Source organism: Pseudophryne corroboree, chromosome 5, assembly GCF_028390025.1.
Source record: "Pseudophryne corroboree isolate aPseCor3 chromosome 5, aPseCor3.hap2, whole genome shotgun sequence".
In the NCBI taxonomy this organism is placed as follows: Eukaryota; Metazoa; Chordata; class Amphibia; order Anura; family Myobatrachidae; genus Pseudophryne; species Pseudophryne corroboree.
Window position 1 is genome coordinate 323,520,307 of NC_086448.1, and position 5,992 is coordinate 323,526,298.

Below are 5,992 nucleotides of genomic sequence, written 5' to 3' on the forward strand. Positions count from 1 at the left end.
CCTATATGGTGGTATTCTATTTCTATCCCTAAATTGATATGTCTGATGTTCTCCTGGGTAATGATCCCATCTGCTATTACCCCCTCTACCCTTAGGGGAATCTTCCCTTACTCTTAATTTCTTTGTAGTATGATCCCGTAATCCTAAATACTTCTCTGTATCCTCTCTAAACGAAGTTTCAAAATTGTCATCTTCCTCTACGTTATCTGACTCTTTTTTGTCCCGAATACATTTTCAGATTTTTCTCTCTACCAAGGTTTTTTCATTTTTCTTAATAGTAACCTCAATCTTAGCTTCTAGTGACTTATAGTCCGCTACATCGGAAAATGGAATGATAAGGTCCTTACATTTTTTTATTTCATTGTCTAATTGTATCAACTCTTTCTTTCTTTCCCCAATAATTAAATTCATTAAAGAGAAGGAGCATTCATTTAAAATGCGATCCCACTCTTCTCTGAATTTATCTGATGCTGTGGTGAAGGAGGCTTTCTTTTCAACCTCAAACCCCTTGGAATAATGTCATGTGCTAAATATTTTTCAAGGGTCACTGTTTCCCACCATATTTTGTTCTCTTTCAATAAGGTGTTCTCTAGTTTTTTCATAATATTCTCTAGACTGACATCCAAGAGTTCTATACGCTCTCCTTCATCTTTGAATAGATTTTCCAAAAGCATTTTCCTCTGATCCCTATATTTAAACATCCCTGCTGCAGTCAGAGAAACACCCAAATAGGAGAGAGAGTAAAAACCAAGTGCAAACAAAGGGTAGGGTGATGTGCAAACTGCGCAATCTGGTCAGCCTTGGAGAACCAGTTACCCAATTAAGTGTGTCTCCCAAAACACCAGAATACAACTATGTAAAAAGGAGTGTGTAACAGTAATCGACAAGGCGCCTCAGATATAGGATGTATAAAATTCACGTGTACATTCCTTGTTGACGAATGACAATTCCTCCTTTGCAAAGAGATCCTCCAATAGTGATCAACAGCACATGTAGAGAGAACAGAATCTCATCATGTGTAGTAATAACATTTAATGATACATCACAGATCACAATAAAACAATTGGCATACAGTGTTTAAAATAAAAATGAAGAGGTCCCCTATGTTCCTGTGCAATGGAAAAGAGGGGAGCGTAATTACCAGAAGGTGTTGAGAACTGTTGAAAAAGCAGTTCTCAAAATACGTGTGTTAACAGTCACCAGGTGTCCCCCCGGGTGGGTAATCTGGGATTTTCCTTCAGGCAAAGCAGCTCCAGAGTCTCCAGTCCCACACAGAGACAGCGGGGTCCCCCTCCTGTGGCAGCCGCATTCAGCCAACTGATGTGATGACAGCTTTTAGTATCGATATACGACCTGGAGTCTGTCGACTTAATGAAAGTTTTAGTACACAGTTTACCATCCTTTATAAATATTGTAATGTCTAAAAAATCAACACTGTGTATATCTATATTAAAAGTGGAGAACATCAGACATATCAATTTAAGGATAGAAATAGAATACCACCATATAGGTCGAATTTCGTACCTAATTTGAGATTTAATAAAGGAAGAGAAAGGAAAAGAGAACTACCAATAGCCAGACATGGGAGATTTAGAGAGGAGGGAGAAAGAGACCATTTCAATAGAGAACCCCATTACACCCCAATACAAACAAGGAATAGATATGAAGTTTTACAACATGAAGGCAACAGACAGCATTTTTTAGGGAGTGGGAGGAGGGACAGATGATGGAGATGAAGCATAAAAGAATAGATAGAGGTGTAAGGGGGGGGGGAGTAAGAAAACGCAAGGGAAAGTAACAAAAAAGCATAAAAGTATACACCTTGCACAAGATGCCCCCGTCACTTTACACACAGATGACGATGAAGGAAGGAATCATAGTGAAGATACAGCTTCTAAAATAGAAAGTGAAGGGAATAATGAACCCAAAGGAGTTGTGATTTTTAACATTAGCTCTCATCAGCTTACCTGTCATGAAAGAAATGTCCTTGAAAAAAGTAAGGATACCAATGAAGTAGCTGAACCCGTTAGTCCTGTGAGAACCCCTTTCAAACCCCGTTCGGTGTTCTTCCCCACACATTTAAAGGGCAACTTTATAAAAACTTTTAGCGAATTAGTACAGGAAGACCTCCGGAATATTAAACCCACAGGTATTAAGTCCAACCTAACCTGCAAAGAAAGATCAGCACTTAGAGATCTCCAGGACAATCAGGGAATAACCATCAAACCGTCCGATAAAGGCGGTGGGGTTGTTATAATGAATAAAGAATGGTATATGAAAGAAGTAGAAGAACACGTGGGGGATAAAAATACCTATGGGAAATTAAGATCAGATCCCACTAGTAGAGTTATTCATAGTTTACAACTACTTATAAAAAAATATGAAGATCTTGGGAGTTTAGAGGAAAAGGAAATAACATTTTTAATAAACCATAATCCAGTCACGCCTGCACTTTACCTTTTACCGAAGGTGCATAAAGATGTTAACCATCCACCCGGGAGACCTATCATCTCCGGGATAGACTCTGCTACTGCAAATTTATCTGAGTATATATAAAAAAATTCTCCAGCCCCTGGTGTTAAACAATTTGTCACACTTAAAAGACACCAGGGATTTGCTAAATTTCCTAAACACAGTTCAATGGGAAGAAGGGATGTTTTTAATTACAGCAGATGTTAAGTCTCTATCTTCTATTATTAACCACGAGGCCGGGGTACAAGCAGGTTTCTTGGAAATAGCACTTTAGAGGAAAATATTCAAAATTTTATTATTGAGGGCATACGTTTTATTCTTACCAACAATTATTTTATTTTCAACTGAGATTTTTATATCCAAAAAGTGGGCACTGCCATGGGCACCAGGTTCGCTCCTAGTTACGTGAATATTTTTATGGGCCAGTGGGAGTTGGATAACATTTGGTCCAACAACCAATATGGAGCGAACCTGGTGTCCTGGAAACGCTATATAGAGGACGTCCTGGTTATTTGGAAGGGGGAGAGAGAGGATCTCAACTCCTGTTCCTCGCTGAATGCAAATACCCTCAATATCGAATTCACTTTTAATATAGATATACACAGTGTTGATTTTTTTAGACATTACAATATTTATAAAGGATGGTAAACTGTGTACTAAAACTTTCATTAAGTCGACAGACTCCAGGTCGTATATCGATACTAAAAGCTGTCATCACATCAGTTGGCTGAATGCGGCTGCCACAGGAGGGGGACCCCGCTGTCTCTGTGTGGGACTGGAGACTCTGGAGCTGCTTTGCCCGAAGGAAAATCCCAGATTACCCACCCGGGGGGACACCTGGTGACTGTTAACACACGTATTTTGAGAACTGCTTTTTCAACAGTTCTCAACACCTTCTGGTTATTACGCTCCCCTCTATTCCATTGCACAGGAACATAGGGGGACCTCTTCATTTTTATTTTAAACACTGTATGTCAATTGTTTTATTGTGATCTGTGATATATCATTAAATGTTATTACTACACATGATGAGATTCTGTTCTCTCTACATGTGCTGTTGATCACTATTGGAGGATCTCTTTGCAAAGGAGGAATTGTCATTCGTCAACAAGGAATGTACACGTGAATTTTATACATCCTATATCTGAGGCGCCTTGTCGATTACTGTTACACACTCCTTTTTACATAGTTGTATTCTGGTGTTTTGGGAGAGACACCTAATTGGGTAACTGGTTCTCCAAGGCTGACCAGATTGCACAGTTTGCACATCACCCTACCCTTTGTTTGCACTAAGTTAAATTTATGTTCTTCACTTAATTAAGTTAAGTGGTTAAATCTAGAGTATAGTTACAGTGCCTTGCTAAAGTATTCACCCCCTTGGCTTTTTACTTATTTTGTTACATTACAACCTCTCATTTATTTTTATTTTTGAATCTGAATTTTAAGTGATGAATTTGCACAAAACAGTCTAAATTGGTGAACTGAAATGAGAAAAATGTATATGTATATAAAAATATATATAAAAATGAGTTTTATGGTAAGAACTTACCTTTGTTAAAACTCTTTCTGCGAGGTACACTGGGCTCCACAAGGATAGACATTGGGGTGTAGAGTAGGATCTTGATCCGAGGCACCAAAAGGCTCAAAAGCTTTGACTGTTCCCAAGATGCATAGTGCCGCCTCCTCTATAACCCCACCTCCCTGCACAGGAGCTCAGTTTTTAGTTAACCAGCCCAATGCAGTAGCAGGAAAAGAGACGACAACAGTTAGTAGCCACAAACACCACATTCTCACAACAGGAGTCAGCGGCTAATGCCATACCAACCCAAAGAAGCTAAGTGCATCAGGGTGGGCGCCTTGTGGAGCCCAGTGTACCTCGCAGAAAGAGTTTTAACAAAGGTAAGTTCTTACCATAAAACTAATTTTCTGCTGTGGGGTACACTGGGCTCCACAAGGATAGACATTGGGGATTCCTAAAGCAGTTCCTTATGGGAGGGGATGCACTGTAGCGGGCACAAGAACCCGGCGTCCAAAGGAAGCATCCTGGGAAGCGGAAGTATCGAAGGCATAGAACCTTATGAACATGTTCACTGAGGACCACGTAGCCGCCTTGCACAATTGTTCAAGGGTTGCACCACGGCGGGCATCCAAGAAGGTCCAACTGACCGAGTAGAATGGGCCAGCCCTCGCATAAGCATGTGCAATCACCATTCTAATCCATTTGGCCAAAGTCTGCTTGTGAGCAGGCCAGCCCCGTTTGTGAAACCCAAACAGAACAAAGAGAATCAGATTTCCTAATAGAAGCAGTTCTCTTCACATAGATACGGAGAGCCCGTACCACATCCAAAGACCGCTCTTTGGGAGACAGATCAGGAGAAACAAGTGCCGGACCCACAATCTCCTGATTAAGGTGAAACGAAGAAACCACCTTAGGCAAATAACCGGGATGAGTCCTAAGAACCGCCCGGTCACGGTGAAATATCAGATATGGGGAACTACAAGACAAGGCACCCAGATCCTACACTCTTCTAGCTGAGGCAATAGCCAGCAGAAACACCACCTTAAGGGAAAGCCACTTAAGACCAGCTGACCCAAGAGGTTCAAACGGAGACTCTTGAAATGCCTCCAAAACCACCGACAAGTTCCAAGTAGCCACAGGTGGGACATAGGGAGGTTGGATACGCAACACACCCTGAGTAAAGGTATGCACATCAGGTAAGGTCGCAATTTTTCTCTGAAACCACACCGACAAGGCAGAACTTTGAACCTTGAGGGAGGCCAGACGCAGGCCTAAGTCCAGGCCCTGCTGAAGAAAAGCCAAAAGCTTGGCTGTACTAAACTTGGAAGCGTCATAATTGTTAGATGCGCACCAAACAAAGTAAGAATGCCAGACCCTATGGTAAAGCCGGTTTCCGTGCCCGCAACATAGATTGAATGAGCGCCTCAGAAAACCCTTTTTATCCCTCAAGAGCCACGCCGTCAAAGACATCCGGGATAGGTCCTGGTAGACACAGGGGCCCTGAACGAGGAGGTCTGGGCGTTGTGGAAGTAGAATTGGACGCTCTGACGATAGGCCCTGCAGGTCTGAGAACCATTGCCATCTGGGCCACGCTGGAGCTATGAGAAGCAGGATTCCTCTTTCCTGCTTGAACTTCTGAATTACCCTGGGCAGGAGTGACACCGGAGGGAACACGTACTGCAGCCGAAACCTCCACGGCACCGCCAGCGCATCCACGAATGCTGCTTGAGGATCCCTTGTCCTTGCGCCGAGGATAGGAACCTTGTGATTGTATCGAGACGCCATCAAATCTACGTCTGGAAGGCCCCACCTTTCCACTAGGAGTTGAAACATTTCTGGATGGAGGCCCCGCTCTCCGGCGTGTACGTCCTGACGACTGAGAAAGTCTGCTTCCCAATTCATGACTCCCGGACTGAATATTGCCGATATGGCCGGTAGATGGTGTTCCGCCCTTTGCAGAATCCATGAGACTTCCTTCATTGCCAAACGGCTTCGAGTGCC